Consider the following 16,792-nt stretch of genomic DNA (forward strand, 5'->3'; position numbering starts at 1 on the left):
TTTCTGCTAAAACATTTCTGATCACTGTCATCAGATACATCATCCCAAGATGCTGTCTTGATCATGTCCCTGGCTCAAAATTCTTCAGTGACTCCCCATTGACTTTTATTATTACCATTACTATTATTATTATCATTATTACTAAGATCCCTCACAATTATGTGCCCATTAAATTGCCTAAAGCCACATACTGTTGGAGCTGGATCTTTAGATTGTAAATCACATGCTTTCACTCTTTTCCTCTTACCTGGTCTAGTAACAAGCTTTATGAGCATTCACCAATTTATTCAACAACTATTTTTTGAGCTACTATTAGGTACCAGGATACGTCCTGGGTACTGCTGGATAAAGTGGTAAACATGGTACACATGTTCCCTGCCCAAATGGAAGCACGTTTTAGTTGGGAGACAGAAGAAAGAAAAGAAAAGAAAAGAAGAGAAGAGAAGAGAAGAGGAGAGAAGAGGAGAGAAGAGGAGAGAAGAGAAAGAGAGAAAGAAAGAGAAAGAGAAAACAAAACAGATAGATATGTAAAATAATTGTCAACTGTAATAAGTGCTTGGAAATAAGACTGGGAGATAAGGACATTACAATACTTTAATCAGTTTCCAAATTCTCATCTCTTCTATTGCAACCTGTTCCCTGAAGACCACACTTCTCAGGCACCCATCTGCTAATAGCTCAAACAAGAACAAGTATAAAAGATACTTTGTGAATACAAACGATCCCACTAGTTTAAATAGATATCAAACAAATTAAGCTACATTTCTTGGACACTTAGAATCAAGGATGGTAATATAGTGACCCCTTCTTTGGACAGAAGATGAAATAGTTATTTATCTTAACGTATGATAATTTAGCTTATACAAAGAGGAATGCCCTGGAAAAAGTTCAGTGGAACAGGAGCTTGAGGGAACATATCAGGCAGTTTTAACTTAAGACAATGCTGTATAACAAATAACTTCAAATCTCACAGGTAATAATGTTTACTTCTTGCTCACGGATTTGCAGATGGGTTACAGTGATTCTATTCTAGGCTATGGGTCTTGTTCAGGTCCAATTCACCTACCTTCTCATTTTGGAACCAGGTTAAAGCTACCCAGGGCATACATTCTTCTTATGGTAAAGGGCAGAAGCCAAGCCAAACCAAGCTAGGGGAGTTTAAGTCTTCTACTTACACTCTGTTGGCCTAAGGAAGTCATATGGCTAACCCCACCATCAATGGATGGGGAAGTTTACTCCTCCTGTGAAATGGCAGAGGAGAGTGAATATTTGCTGAACAACAATACACACTACCACAGGGAGGTTATGGAGTTTCTTTCACAAGTGGCCTTTACAAACAGAAGAGATTGTTATCTATCTAGGTTCCTCTGGGTGCCATACAAGCAAAGGAGGACCAGAAGACATGACTTCTTAAAGATGCCTATTTTGGTACAAAGGCAATGTAATTTGTGTTTGATATCTGGTTGCCACTGAAGTCCCGTTTCCTTTTCCACCAGAGCTGTGCCATGGGGGCGATTTTCAGCCTGACTCTTCATATCAGAGTCTCTGTGTGATTGTATACAAGTGACAGCCACACAGCAAACATAAATACGGAAGAGGCTCTGATACCATTGGGGAAGTGTATTCCTGCAATCGGGCCAGCTTTTTCTGCCACAGCAGTGCAGTTAACTCTGGAATGAGATTGGAGAGAAGAGGTCAGAGAGGAGTGGGAAGATTTCTATTTGTAACTGAGACAGGTAGAGCTCAGCAAAAGGTGAGACAAGAATGGATTTTACCAAAGGCAAGAGGAATTCAACATTTGCACATTGAATTGAACCACGTAGAGGTCTTAATGTTGAGCTCATTCAAATGGAAAGACGCAGGCACAGCTGTGAGCTCACACCTTCAGCACAGCTTTTGACTCCCAAGGCACCACCTTCTGTGCCCCTTTCACCCTTGATAACTTTCCCCTCTTTTCACCCCGGTGTACCCATTCTCCCTCTTTTCCCCTCCCAGTGACTGCTTTCAGGAACTCTTCAAGTCCTACTCGAAGTGTGGTTCCCAGTCCAGTAGCTGCTGCATTGCCTGAGAGTTTGCTAGAAATGCAAAATTTAGGCAACACTGGAGACTTGCTGAATGAGAATTTCTGCTGATGGGGGCAAGGTGGTGCCCCAGGAATCTGTGTTTTAATAAGCTCTCCAGGTGATAATTTAAGCACACACGCTGTGGCTCTAGTTCAGTAGGTCTGGGGTGTGATCCATCACTTACATGTCTGACTAGTAGCTAGATGACACTGATTCTGCCACCATGACACTGAATCTGCAGTCTGCAGAGCACACTTTGAGAAGCACTGCTTTAGAACTCACACGAGATAATTGCCAACAGTTAAAAACATAACCTGTCCTGAGTGGATAGGATAAAAATTTTAGTGAAAGGAACGACTCATTAATGGTAGGATTTCAGGTAACAGCCACCAGGTTTTTATTTTATTTTACTTTTTAAAAGAAAGCATGTTTTGGTCAGTGGGTGGACCTGGAGTCCCTGAAACCACCACACTTTGTGCAATTAACTTTCTTCCCATGTGTAGAGCCAGGCCTGACTATGGATGATTAAAACGGGAGCATTTAGTGGGGGGAAGCACTGGGATGGTAGTCAGGAGACCTGGGTTAGCACTCTGATTCTATTCTGTAAACTGAGGATATATTAATATAAAATGCAGATGACAATGACACCTACCTCATAGGGCTGTGGTGAGGTTTAAAGGAGTTATTACATGTAAAGTGCTTACGAGAGTGTGCTGAAAGAGGAGAAATCATTCGCTAAACGCCAGGAGCTATTAATAATAGCGGAAGGTAGCGGGAGGTTACCCCACTCAGTCTGTCGCAGAACAATTTTTTAATTCTCGAGGCCAGCTTGCAGGTCTTCCTCTGTCCTGCAGGTGGCGCCTCCCCTCATTGAGCAGAGGACCTGCGTCCTGGAGCACTTTGAGGAAGTTCAAAGAATTAAATTTGTTTTGTATCTCGGTTTGGTTTAGGATTGCTAGAGCAGGATCTCCTGCGGGCCCCCAACGCCTTTGACCCCGGCAGCCAGGTTTTGGGATCCTGACCTCTTTCCTGGAATGGCATTGGATCCATTCCTGGTCCGGCTCCCATCCGAGGCCACTACCCATCAGCTGGAAGCCTCCCTTGCAGAAGAAACCCGTAGGCCCTGCCGTGGGAGGATTAAACTCTCAGCACCTGAGGCAGGGAGTTCTGTGGGAGTTTCTTTCCTGCTCGGTTAAAATGACAAATTGGTACATGAGCGCTTAATGAAAGATGCTGGAAACGTCCGTGGAGATCAGAAAAATCGCCTCTGCGAGCTGACAGCCAGGCCATCTGCATTCCCACACTCCTATTAATTCCTTAACAATAAACGACAGGAGCGCCTAGAGGGTTAACAGCTTAATTTAATCTCTGAGATTCCTTTCTGGAGCACTGAGAATGAGAAAGGCATTCACAAAACACTGTCTGTGCACCTGCTTTTTCCCCACTTGATGTCTTTTGACCAGTCACACTCACTCCTTACCCCGGAGATGGTTGCTCCCGCTCCCAACAAGGATGGCCCACCTCTGCGCGGAGGATCTGTCTCGCGAGGTGCTTTTGGGTTTCTTGAATCACATGAACTGGGCTCCACGTGTCACCTATTTGACTTCTTAGCAGTTGTCCTGAAAGCTGGTCTTCCAGGGAAGGAAGTACGGGAGCCAGAGCTGGAAAGGTGGTGCTCCTGCTGCGAGTGAATTTCCTTCCCCATTGGGAAGGAGGATAAACAATGGGAAAGGTGTGTGGTAGCCACAACCAGCTTGGAGAGAGGGTAAACAATGGGAAAGGTGTGTGGTAGCCACAACCAGCTTGGAGAGGCCGATTCTAATGCCGGTCCTCACATTCTATGAATGAGGAAACTGAAAGACTGAGATGTTCAATAGTTTGCTTAATGCCATGCATCAGGCAATGAATGCCAAAGCCCCCAAATAGGATTCAGATCTCCTTACTGCCTGACAAATATTTGTTCCATGATAGGGTGGGCAAAGATATTTCATTTTACACAATAACCCCCATCATTGCTTGGTGGGGGCTGTGGGATACCCTGTGGGGTCACGAGGCTGTGTTCAGATTTAGTAAGGAGGACCTCAGTGATCATTTGGAGGTGTCTTCCAAAGACAAAGAAGGGGAAAAGGTGCCAGGTATTTACTATCCCCACACTTCTTTAGACTTTTTCCTTTGGGTTAAGGCATTTAAAGGCTTCTATTAAAATGGAAATGTTATCTGGGAGAAGCAATGCATTAAGTTGTTATCTGTCATTAACACCTTGGCTAGAATTCATTTAAGATTAGTCTGCTGGTTGCCCAGCAGGTCCCTGAGGGAATGAGAGTTTTGACCAGAACAGAGAACTAGGAAAGGACCAATTTACAGGGCCAAGTCAGGAAGGGGTGCAATATTTGGGGTTCAGAGCAGATAGTCATTAGAATGAAGACACTGGATATCCAGTACAGGGAACTCTGAGGGGCTGAGTTAAGGGGACATTTTTACATAATTCTGTCTTGGTTTAACTTTGTATAGAATGGCTTCTACCAACCTCACTGCTTGATCCTCCATTTCCCCATCTATAAAATAAAGACGGAAGCAGATGTGGCTCAAGCAATTGGGCTCCCATCTACCATATAGGAGATCCAGGGTTCAATGCCCAGGGCCTCCTGGTGAAGGTAAGCTGGCCCGTGTGACGAGCTGGCCCATGCAGAGTGCTGGCCTGCACAGAGCAGTGCCCCACACAGGAGTGCTGGCCCGCATGGAGAGCTGGTGCAGCAAGATGAGGCAACAAAAAGAGACCAAGAGGAGAGACAATAAGAGACATAGCAGACCAGGGAGCTGAGGTGGCACAAGAGAATGATTGCCTCTTTCCCACTCCAGGAGGTCACAGGTTTGGTTCCCAAACCTCCTAATGAGCATACAAGCAGACACAGAAGAACACACAATGAATGAACACAAAGAGCAGATATTGGAGGGAGGGGGGAGAAATAAATAAATAAAAATCTTTAACAAAAGAAAAAAAATAAAGAGTTGGACTAGATCAGATGTTCTCAAGCCTGTCCACACATTAGAATGACCTAGAAGTCAATGCTTGGATCTTCCCCAAGGCTAATTAAATCAAAATCCCCAAGGGAGCAGCTGTGGCTCTAGCAGTTAGTGCTCACTTTCCACATGGGGGGTCCCGGGTTTGGTTCCTGGTGCCTCCTAAAAAGCAAAAAAAAAAAAAACAACAAGCAAAAAAATGAAAAAACCAACTCAGGGAAGCCAATGTGGCTTGGTGATTTAGTGCCAGCTTCCCATACACGAGGTCCTGGGTTCAATCCCCTGCTCCTGGAAACTCAAAAACAACAACAACAACAAAATCAGAATCTCTAAGAATGGGACTCTGCTCCCGCTGTTTTTCAATAGCTCTCTAGAAGGGAAACGTTTTCCATAATGTTGCTGAAGTCTGCCTCTTACATCTCATTGGCCATAACCGAGTTTTGTGGCTACACTCAGCTGCAGGGGAACTGGGCAAGCAAGAATCTGACATTTCAACCTCCATTGTGGGAGGCAGGGTCTGTCAGAAAGAAAGAAGGGCCAGCATTGGGTAAGCTATTACAGAATCTGTCAAATTCTTAGTACAATTAAGTTGTACTTAGTACAACTAAGTACAATTAAGGACACAATCAGATATCTACAACTACAGTTAAGGGCTTACATGTAGTTACTACTTTATATACTACTTCTGTGATCAGCTAAAGCCATTTTCTTCATTTGTACCATTCTAGCTCCTGAGACCACATCCTCCTACCTTGGCAGGAAGTATAAAAAGTACAGAAAGATCAAAGCCATTTAGATGTGTTTTGTTAACTTGTGCTGTAACCATAGATGTCTCCTAAACAGTAGGCGCCTGTCGTCTAGATGGCTCTGCCCCATCTTGCTAACTAACCGCATGGTGTTTAGACCTTCATCTTACTCTGCATCAAGAGAAAACACCCACTTTTGGGCATCTGCTTTATTTCCAGATCCCTAGACCACTGGGATCTGTCTGTTCTTGACATCTGCAGACGTCAGTGATCCTGTCTCCCTGTTAGACAAACCTAGTTCTGATTCTGGGTTTGTTAAAAAAAAAAAAGCATGCGTACAGTTTAAAGCTGAGTATCTATGGAACAAACCAAATGTGTAAATATTGAGGGGCTGACAAACAAAGGAACTGTCAGCTGGGTTTATCAGACCAGGCTTGGCTTCTGGCAAAATTTGACATTTTGAAAATTGTCTTTGGTCAATGGGTTAATATCTTTAATATATGAAGAGTTCTTACAAATCTATAAGGGAAGAAAGGACAAATGCTTCCAAAGAAAAATGGGTAAAGAATAGAACTAGCAATTTACCCAAAAGAAGTAATTTGAAAGTACAATAGATGCATTTAAAAAAATTCATCCTTACCAACAATCAAATAAATACAAATTAAAGCAAGGTACAACTCTGACAATTCGACAAAGGTTTAAAATAGTTAAAAAAAAGTAAAGCCCTAATATATTGGCTAAGGTCAATTAGCACTTAGCTTTCATTTCTACTCTTTCTGGCATGCTGCTTTGTACTGTAGAGGCTGGAAAGCTAAATAGTACATTTTCTAGATTCCCTTGTAGCTAGAGTTCTGGGTATGAATTGGACTCCTTTAATAAATGCACTTTCCTGAGATTTGGATGATGCTGTCTGCTGCTGCCCAGAAGCTTCAGCCACTGTCTTTGGGCTAAATCCTTTAGATTGCTGGGCTTATTTGCTGTGGCAAATAATAGTCTTTTTTAAAAAATTTTTTTAAAAAGATTTATTTTATTTATTTCTCTCGCCTCCCCCCTCCCCCCATTGTCTGCTCTCTTGTGTTCATTTGCTGTGTGTTCTTCTGTGTTCACGGCCGCTCCGGGAATCTGTGTCTGTTTTTGTTGCATCATCTTGCTGTGTCAGCTCTCCGTGTGCACGGTGCCACTCCTGGGCAAGCTGCACCTTTTGCGCAGGGTGGCTCTCCTTGAGAGGCGCACTCCTTGTGCACGGGGTTCCCCTACGTCGGTGACACCCCTGCGTGGCATGGCACTCCTTGCTTGCAGCAGCACTGCGCATGCGCCAGCTCACCACATGGGTCAGGAGACCTCAGGTTTGAACCTTGGACCTCCCATGTGGTAGGCGGACGCTCTATCAGTTGAGCCATATCTGCTTTCCGCAAGTTATAGTCTTAACAGCAATAAACATGTGTATGGTGCTTTTAGTAAGGTAAAAAGCAGCTTTCCCATATATTGGTTCAAGGAAGTAAAGTATTAGTTCCAATCTTTTGTGGTTGTGATCAGGTCACATGCTTTCCTGGGCCTCAGTTTCCTTATCTGTACAATGAAGGGATTTTATTAGATGACTGCTGCCACTTCTGACAGCCTAACTGCATGTCAATCAGGCACATCACTAGCTCTTCTCTCCTTGGGAGAGTCCATCATGCAGGTGATACTGACCTGGATTGATGGTCATGGGAGAACCTCAGACTCTTGTGACAGATCAAAGTTCATCTCTTTGGTCAACTCATCTGGCCAGTGTAGAGAAAACATGTACTCTAAGTATTTATGAGCTTTGTTGTTTTGATTCTGTGACCCCTTATACAAAATGGGTGAGTGACGTGGTTTTAGGGGGTCCTTAAGCAGAGGCCAACTATTTCTAAACCCTGCTTGCCCTGAATGTTGGTATATTGCTTTCTCTATTAGAAATGCCTCCATTAGCTCAAGGAATTGTCTCTAGTTAAAACGAAAACAAATTGTCAAAAGAAGTAATACAAGACTGAACGATAGGCTTACAGGAAATCGGAGGGTGGAGGAAGGATATGAGCCGATGTCTGCAGGGGGGCAATTTAAGACGAGAGGGTGGTAAGTATGAACACAAAGAAGAGATAAAATGGGGGCAAGGGGTTACCTTTTGTTGGGGCTTTACGGGTTTGAGGGTGGCTGGGGAGGGACGGTTGGGTAACGGTGCCCAAAAGTGGGGGGAGGGAGGGGTAGCATACGAACACAGGAGAGGGACAGGAGGTGGTGGAGAGTAAAATGCCGAGAAAATCATAACAAAATATAATAAAGAGGGTTACCTGTTTAGAATGCTCGGAGGGGAGGGTCTGAAGCAGGATGGGCTCCTGGGGAATGTCTAAATGCTCATTCTGCCAGAGTGGGTGACACCATGGGGTAGAATCCCAAGTAGTGAGAGTGGGGGTGGACCCACATCCTGGGGAGGACTGATGCCACCAAATAGAGGGAACTCTATCCCTCGAGAGAAAGGGTGGCCCCCAGGGCATTGGGGCAGTTGAGCAGGTTAGGCCCTGAACACTATTCCATCTATCTCTGGTAGTGGCTCCTCAGGAAACGGAGGTTGGCTGTCACTGTGGGCACCAAGGTGGAAGGGAAAATGGACGCTAAATGTGTGGAACCAAAGTAAATGGGGGGCAAGAGAGGAGTTTCTTGAGAGTACACAAGGATGGATATAAAACATGTAATATTACACCATAACATATAGGAGACGATAGACTGATAATGTAAACCATAATGTAAAACATAGGATAACTAAAAATGTAAAGAACTGTGTATCCTAAAGTATGCACCATAATGTAAGCACAGATATTACCTTGTTAGAAAGCTAATGTCTCAGACTCTGTACATCACTTTAAGTAAATATGATGTGAATAGGGTGTAAGAGTATCGCTGTGGAAGGGAAAAGGTTTTGTGATGGATGTATGGGAGTGCTGTATATTGTATATATGCATTGCTGTGGTCTAGGACTCCTATGAAGAAATGCTGAATAATTAGGGGGGGGAAAAAAAAAAAAAGGATAGGATGTGGAAATTTTTTCAAGTCAACATTCTTTATCTAAGTTCTTTATTTAACTTTATCCAAGTTCTTTATCTATCCTTTAAACCCATCGCTATATGCCATTCCCTAGTAAGGGACCATGACATTATATTGGGCCTCAAATTTCGGGGAGTTCTGGATCACAGAGTGTTTCAACAATGGCAAAGGAGGAATACTGGTATGGGATACCAATGACAGGTGATATATGGCTGACAGGGAGCTATACAGAACATATGTCCAGGGTGCATGGTAATGATTGGATATACTCATGGTGGCAACAATTGGAAACCACAGCAGGGGGGGTACTGGGTTCCTGGCCAGTGGTGCTCTGTCGTGGTCCCTAGGGGAGCAGCGACAGTCTCCCAGGTACAGCGGCGGGGACCGGGAGGGAGTGAGGGTTCAACGGTGAGCCCCTGATGCTAATGACTATGCTTGTGAGCTGATAAACCTAAAATAAGAACAAGGCCTAGAGCAACATTGTGCCTGGGAATTTCCTCCTGTCAGCCTTCATGTTACTCAAATGTGGCCAGTCTCGAAGCCAAACTCAGCATGTAAATGCAATGCCTTCCCTCCAGCGTGGGACATGACACCCGGGGATGAGCCTCCCTGGCAACGAGGGACCACTATCAAATACCAACTGATGATGCAACTGGAAAAGGACCTTATACGTAAGGTTCAATGCGGATCAGCAGAATATCCATGTCTACATAAAATACCATGACTTTAAAATGCTGTTTGACCTAAAGTAAGGGGGAAATGGAAAGGAGAAATGAGTTTATATGGCTACGAGTTTCTAAAAAAGAGTCTGGAGGCTGGCAGAAGGATTGCCCTCATGCACAACTGAGCAGAGTCAGAGAGACAGATAAAGCAGATACAACCCCCAGATAATGGTTCCTTTGAAGGCTAAAGAGACCCATGAGAGTTATGGTCATGGCCGATGGGGTTAACTATCAGGGCAGATGGCCCCTCTTTGGAAATGGTGTGTATGTGTGATGAATCTGGACTCAGATGGGATCTCCCTTCATAAGTCTTTCATGCTAATGTGCCGGAGGTGCAGTTAACGTTGGGGTTTAAGATATATTTAGGGGATTTGAATCTCTGGACCGACAATGTGATAGCCAGGTCCTGAGCCTCAACAGACTCCAGCACCTACAATCTGATTTATTGGACTTACCACACTCAGCTAAGATGGAGTTGAAGAAGGACAATCACCACACCGTGGAGCCTAGAGTGATTACAACTGAAAATGGGAGGACTGCATCCAGCATCCATGTGGAATCTGAGCCTCCTCTTGACATAGAGGTGCAATGGACACAACCAATCCAATGTCCACATAGAAGAGGTGGCATGGAATTGGGAAAAGTGGACATGGTGGACGATGGGTATGGGGAAGGGCAGGAGGAGATGAGAGATGGAGGCGTCTTTGGGACATGGAGCTGCCCTGGATGGTGCCTCAGAGGTAATCACCGGACATTGTAAATCCTCATAGGGCCCACTGGATGGAATGGAGGAGAGTGGGGGCCATGATGTGGACCATTGTCTATAAGGTGCAGAGGTGCCCAAAGATGTACTTACCAAATCCAATGGATGTGTCATGATGATGGGAACGAGTGTTGTTGGGGGGGGAGAGGGGGGGTGGGGGGGGGGTGGGGATGAATGGGACCTCACATATATATTTTTAATGTAACATTATTACAAAGTCAATATAAAAAAAAAATAAATAAAATGCATACTGGAAAAAAAAAAATAAAGGAGTCTTAAGAAAAAACAAACAAAAAACCAAAAAACCAAACTAAAAAGAAAAAAAAGAGCCTTAAGGGACATATCAACCAAATGCATTATGTAGGCTTTGGGGAAATTTGAATATCAACTAAATTTAAATTAAATTTATATTTAAAGATTAAAAAAAAAAAAAAAAGAAATAATTGGAACATAGACTATAAGCTTTATATCAATGATAAACTTCTTGAACATGATAATTGCACTTAAGGTGGTAGCATAAGTGAAATCCTTGTTCTTAGGAAATATACATGGCAGTATTGAGGGTTCAGAGAGCATAATACATACAACCTACACTCAAGTCTTCCAAAAATGGACTGATAAATAGACAGGTAGATTGATAGATACATAGAAGGATTGATAGGTTACTGGATAAATAGAATGATAAGGCAAATGTAACAAAATGTTAAAATTGGTAGATCTGGATATTTGGGGAGATAAGGGTATGTTGGAGTTCTCTGTGTGGGGTTTGCATTATTTTTATACTGTCCTGTAAGTTTGAAAGTATTTCAAAATAAAAAGTTTTAAAAAGCAAAAAAAAAAAAAAAAAGAAGTAATACATTAATGTATTAATTCCAGCCAACCCCATTAGCACTGATTATACATGAGATAAGCTAGCAGTATCCTTCTGGAGGGCAGAGAGCAGATCTTGGGGGAAAGGGAGATGAGATCTAACAGTTTTGATGGGAAGAAGGGATTCCTTTGTGGGGCAAAATGAGGTGAGATGCTACCGTAGGCCACACTGGGAAGTTTGGGGGCAGCATGAGTGTCCTTCATTCATTCAAACAAATAAACATTTATTAAGCCTCCACTACACACTGGGCACTATGTTAGGTACTGATAAAGAGATGAGTGTAAATTTGTCCTTATTCTGAAGGCAGTTACAATCTAGTTGGGGAAGAGGAGGACGAAATATAAAATGGCCAGTGAATTACTGGGCACACACATTTATTTTTAGTGTATGCACAAAAGAAGGAGTGGTCAATTTTTGGAAGCCTCAGAACAAATTTCCTCAAAACTGTACTACTTAGCTTCCTGGTGTGAAGAAGGATACTTGCGGAGGATGAAAAAGCTGTGGCTGACAACTTTTTTAAACTCAAGGACCAGCCTCGATAAGGAAAGTAGGAAAAATCTTCTTTGTGATGGATAACGAGGCAAAATGAATTTATAGAGGAATTAGAGGCAGCATCTCATGGAGTATTTGGACATTGGAGGGCAAGCTGTCCAACCAGTGAACGGCATAGGGCCTGTGGTGGCTGAGAGAACTGGCTTTCCTGTCTCCCTCACTCCAAACTCTGGCTCTGTGACCTTGAATTTCCATCCCTGGTTCCAGCTTTCTTGTTCCTAAGTGGAGAGACAATAATACCTGTCGCATAGACTTGGGAAGATCCAATGAAATACAGTAATGCATGGAGAAAACTTCACAATTGTGGCGGTTACCGTGTGTCGTTGTTCTTAATTTTCTGAGATTTTCTCTTTGAAAGAGCAATTATCTAAATTAGTGGTAGAGCCTAGGAATTCTAGCTCCAGTTCAGTGTCTTACCTTTCTGATGAAACCAACAGCTTTTCCATCATGTTCCAGGGATCTTACAAATCTTTCTCATAAAGCTTTTTGTTTGCCTTGTGTTCCCATTCAATTCTTTTGTAATTATTATTGTATCTTGTTTTCAGAAAATTCAGGTTAGTAAAATCTGAGTGTGTTAAACAGATACGTCTAGGGTTCATTATTCAGATAACAAAATAATTTGTTTTACAGGAGAATTAACTTTTACAAAGATAATTTCCTATATACATACAATACTGAAAGCAGAATATAAAAACTGATTTCACATACATTTTAGAATCTTGGAATTGTTAAGCCCTGAAGATGGACCTGACTTTAGAAACCATCTAGGCCAGAGGTTTCCAAATTTTTATTGTAGTAGCCTATTTCTTCGGAAATCTTTCTTAGATTTCTTAGATGCCTAATGCAGATGAAATCTGAGCTACCCTGATTGAACCAGCGTGAGGAGATACCCCTGAAGTAGCATATGAACCCAAGGTAGCCTATGGCTTTCAGAAACATAAATTTGAGTTTTTACTGATCTAATCCAATGATTTTATTTGCACATTCATTTTGTAAAATTTGGTACTCCTGTATTTCTATTGATTCAACTAATCTGTCTTATTTTCTTTTTTAAATGATAGATTCTTTGAGGGCAGGAACTATATCTTTTGTCTAAATAAAAAAACCCAAAAGTTAGTGTACTGTTCTACATGTGAGTATTTAAGGCCTTGTTAAAGTCTTCCTGTTGGTAGCAGAAATGACCAGAGACTATTATTATTTATAAACATCTCTATTGAATCTTTGGAAAATGATTTGATAGAAACACAGAATTTTCAGCTTGAAAGGACCTTTGAGAAAATGTTAACACTTTCATTTTCCCGATGCAGAAACAAGGGCCCAGGTAAGTGATCTGGTTGATGTCATGTGTGAGTTAATGGTAGAGCAGGAACAAAGTTGTTGGATGCCTGAGTCCTGGTTTAGGGCTATTTAAACTTGTAACAGGAGGCTGCTCTTACACGGCAAGAAAATTACAGATCTACGTTTCTGAGAACATGCTTAAGGTACCTACAAGTCTCCTTCTTTTCTTGATAGTTAACCAAGAGAATGATCTTTATAATCCATTGCCTATATTTTTTCCATGTAAATTTTTTAAAATTATGAAGTAAAAATATTAACATAAAGAGATGTCCATATATAGTAAATGAAAATGCAGCTATTATATGTAGGGTGATCCATTTTGTTTAAAGCTTAGATTATTTCCCTAAGGCTTAGCTGGATGTATTTTTCTATGATCACTCCTGACAATGAACACTCAAGTATCTAATGATGTGATAACCACGCCTGTTAATTTATAAAAGTTGACATTGATGCATGACTATAACAACTGTAAGAGTTTTTTATTTAATTTATCTTCTTTTTAACTACTACACAGTGTTGTCTAGCATATATGCTTCATAATTTATTTACCCACTTTCCTACTAATAGCATTTAGGTTGTCTCCATTTTAACAAAGAGCTGCAGTAAAGTTCCTCACATATGTATTCTTTTGCCCATATGTGAGTGCTTTTGTGGGACAGATTCATAGAAATGAAATTGCTGGATTAAATTTTGAGCTACTGTTTGGCATTTATTCTCATATTTTTCTTTCATGTCTTTCTAAAATGATTAAAGATTAAACCCCAATATCTTTATGTAACTTTGTAGTTTATTAAGGGTTTCACACACATGAAGTTATTTGAATTTCTTAAGAACTGTTTATAGATGGGGAAAATGAGACTCAGATAAATAATTTGCTCAAATCCTGTAACTAGGGAAGGTAGAACCAGATTTGAAAATTAGGTATTCTCACTTAGGTATAGGGTAAAAGCTTCTAATGAAAACGCAGAAATAATCCATTAGGATGAGAACAGAAATATGAATACATATTCCTCAGGCAGCAGAGTCCATTACTTTGTCCTGGTGGTGGGTATCAGCTGGAGCATAAACATTACCTGCTCTTCAACCTGATACCTTGTTGAAGAGCACCAGCTTCTGTCTGAAGCCACCTTCACATGGCTTTCTTCTTTGCACAGTCTCCCAAGGGAATCAACTGTCCCATCCCTTTGAAAGGAGACCCCTTTGGTGAGAAGTAGATGCTTCCAGACAGAAGTCAAGAATGTCTGCGAATCCAAACCTTAAAATCATCCTGAGCATGGTTCAGCTGTGTCTCCAGAAACAAACACTGCCTCATCTCCCTTGGTGAGAAGTTCAAAAGGGAGTTGAGAAAACCATTTGTGCCTGTTGGGGATTGTCTCATGCCCCCCACAAAATGCGTGTTCAGGTCCCAACCCCTGGTCCTGTGGGTGTGAACTCATTTGTAAATAGGACCTTTGTCGACATTATTAATTAAGGTGTGCCCAAACTGAATGAGGGTGGGACTAATCTAATATGGCTGAGGTCTAGGTAAACAGGAAATTGGATGCAGAAAAAGAAGCCACAGGGAGCAGCCAGAAGCTGGAAGTCAATATAACCTGGAAGAGAAAGGAGAAGACACCGCCATATGCATTGCCATGTAGTGGAAAAGCCAAATACCCAAGGATTGCTGGCAGCCAGCCCCAGACCACCGCAGTTTTCTGGGAGAAAGCATCACCATGCTGACAGCTCCGTTTTGGACTTCTAGCCTCAAAACCGTGAGCCAATAAATTTCCATCCTTTACGCTAACCCACTGTATGGTATTTGTTTTAGTAGCTGGGATACTAATACAGTGCCCTAGATGCAGAGAGGGAGGAGAAGTCCTAAGATTTACAAATTAGACCCACTGGACAGGCCTTTCTGAACAGAAATGGGGTGAGATGGTGGTGGTGAGGGGGGCAGGAATAGGATACTTCCCACTTAGGAAAGAGGACTCTGCTCTGGTGGGTGTCCTAGTCTGCTCCAAAGAGGTGCATTTCTACTTACCAGGGGGCCTCTAGCATTGACTTGGTCCCAGTGAATAGCTGGTAACAGTGAAGATGTCCCTGTATACTCCTTTTCCCTCCCCCTTTACCAAGGCCCTGTCCACGCATATTTGTTTAAACTTTCCAAACCAATCATTGATACTAGAGCAAATATCAGATCTTGTTTGGTTTAATAGGCATTTATTGGGCACCTACTATGTGTAAGGCCCTAGGCATGTGAAGCCAAACAGTGGAAAGAGCTCTTTGCGGAAAGACTAGGAATTCTTCTGTAGTACCTCCATCCTCAGCCTCCTAACGCTACCCAACCGTATCGCTCTTGGGAGCAGAAGCTGCTCATGTGGGCAAGAGCAGAGCAAGTAAAGACCCGGCTCATTATTCCAAGGCTGTTTGCGGGTGACTGCCCGGGCCTTGTCAACCTCTCATCATAGTCTGGGCTGTGTTTGTCTCAGCTTCCTCTTCTGAGACCTCGTCTTCAGGCTGCATATTATACTAGCAGAACCCAAGGAGATTTATTTGGTGACCTTTCTTGGATGCAGAATCCAAGCGGGGGAGGGAGAAAATCAGCTCTGAAGTGGTTAATTTTACTGGCTGCTAAATTGATAAGCGGTGGGACGTCAGTCTGAAATGAACTCGCCTTGTTCGAAGGGGTTCTAAGACAGCGGAACTCAATCAGCAGCGGGCCGCACGGTTCAAGGCTGCAATTCATCCCGCCGTGCCTCTGAAAAATGGGAGGTGACAGTTCATTTTGCCAGTGACAGTCTGTCGGTCTCGCTCGCTGCTTCTCCTGTCGATTGCCTGGCTGAGGTGAAGTGCAGCTCCGAGACACCCTTGTTTGGTATTCCACTCAGCTGAGCAGGGTGCTCCCAGAACCCAAGGTGTACTTTCTTACCCCCATGGCTTCTGTTCTTCCCTTCTCTGTGGCACTGAGGTGCCCATGCATGATGAGGGGGCCCAGGAGCCATCTCGCCACTTCCAGGCCTTTCGCCTTTGGTGGATTGGGCTGCTGCTTCTCGCTGGCACCTCGTGAAACAAAGGCTTCCTGCGCAGGAGGGTGCCAGCCTTTCAACAGAGGACCGTGGGGGAGGCGAGACAGGACACGGGTGCGGAGAAATTATGGGTGCAAGCGGGGGCAGCAAGGGAATACCAGACACAAGCAGCAACTTGACTTTTCTAGGAGACCCCTGAAAAAGAGAAAGGGGAGGAAGGAGAAAGGGAGGTGACCCTGTGAGTGTGTGTATTAATCCTGGACTGCTGCCTTTCTCACTGCTCTTGACTTCTCTAAAAAAATAGCATGAGTTTGAATCGGAGCTCATACATCTTTGTTAACTTTCCCCATTCTGATAATTGTACTGGGTGTTATTTAAGTGTATGTTGTCGTTCTTAGGAAATGCCACTGAAATATTGAGGGGAAAGGGGCATGACATCTCCAGGTGCTGGAGATACAGAGATAAACAAGACAAGAAAAGCCCTGACCCTCTAGGAGCTTGCAGGTGAGAGGGGAAAACAGGTAGTGGATAATTATAGATGGGACATATGTTTTCAATGGCAGATCCTAAATGCTACAGGAATGTAAGAGAGGAAAAAGTAATCAGCTGGGGAGCCAAGGATGGTTAGGAGAAAGTGATGCTTAAGTT

The sequence above is a fragment of the Dasypus novemcinctus genome, chromosome 21 (assembly GCF_030445035.2).
Source record: "Dasypus novemcinctus isolate mDasNov1 chromosome 21, mDasNov1.1.hap2, whole genome shotgun sequence".
Classification (NCBI taxonomy): domain Eukaryota; kingdom Metazoa; phylum Chordata; class Mammalia; order Cingulata; family Dasypodidae; genus Dasypus; species Dasypus novemcinctus.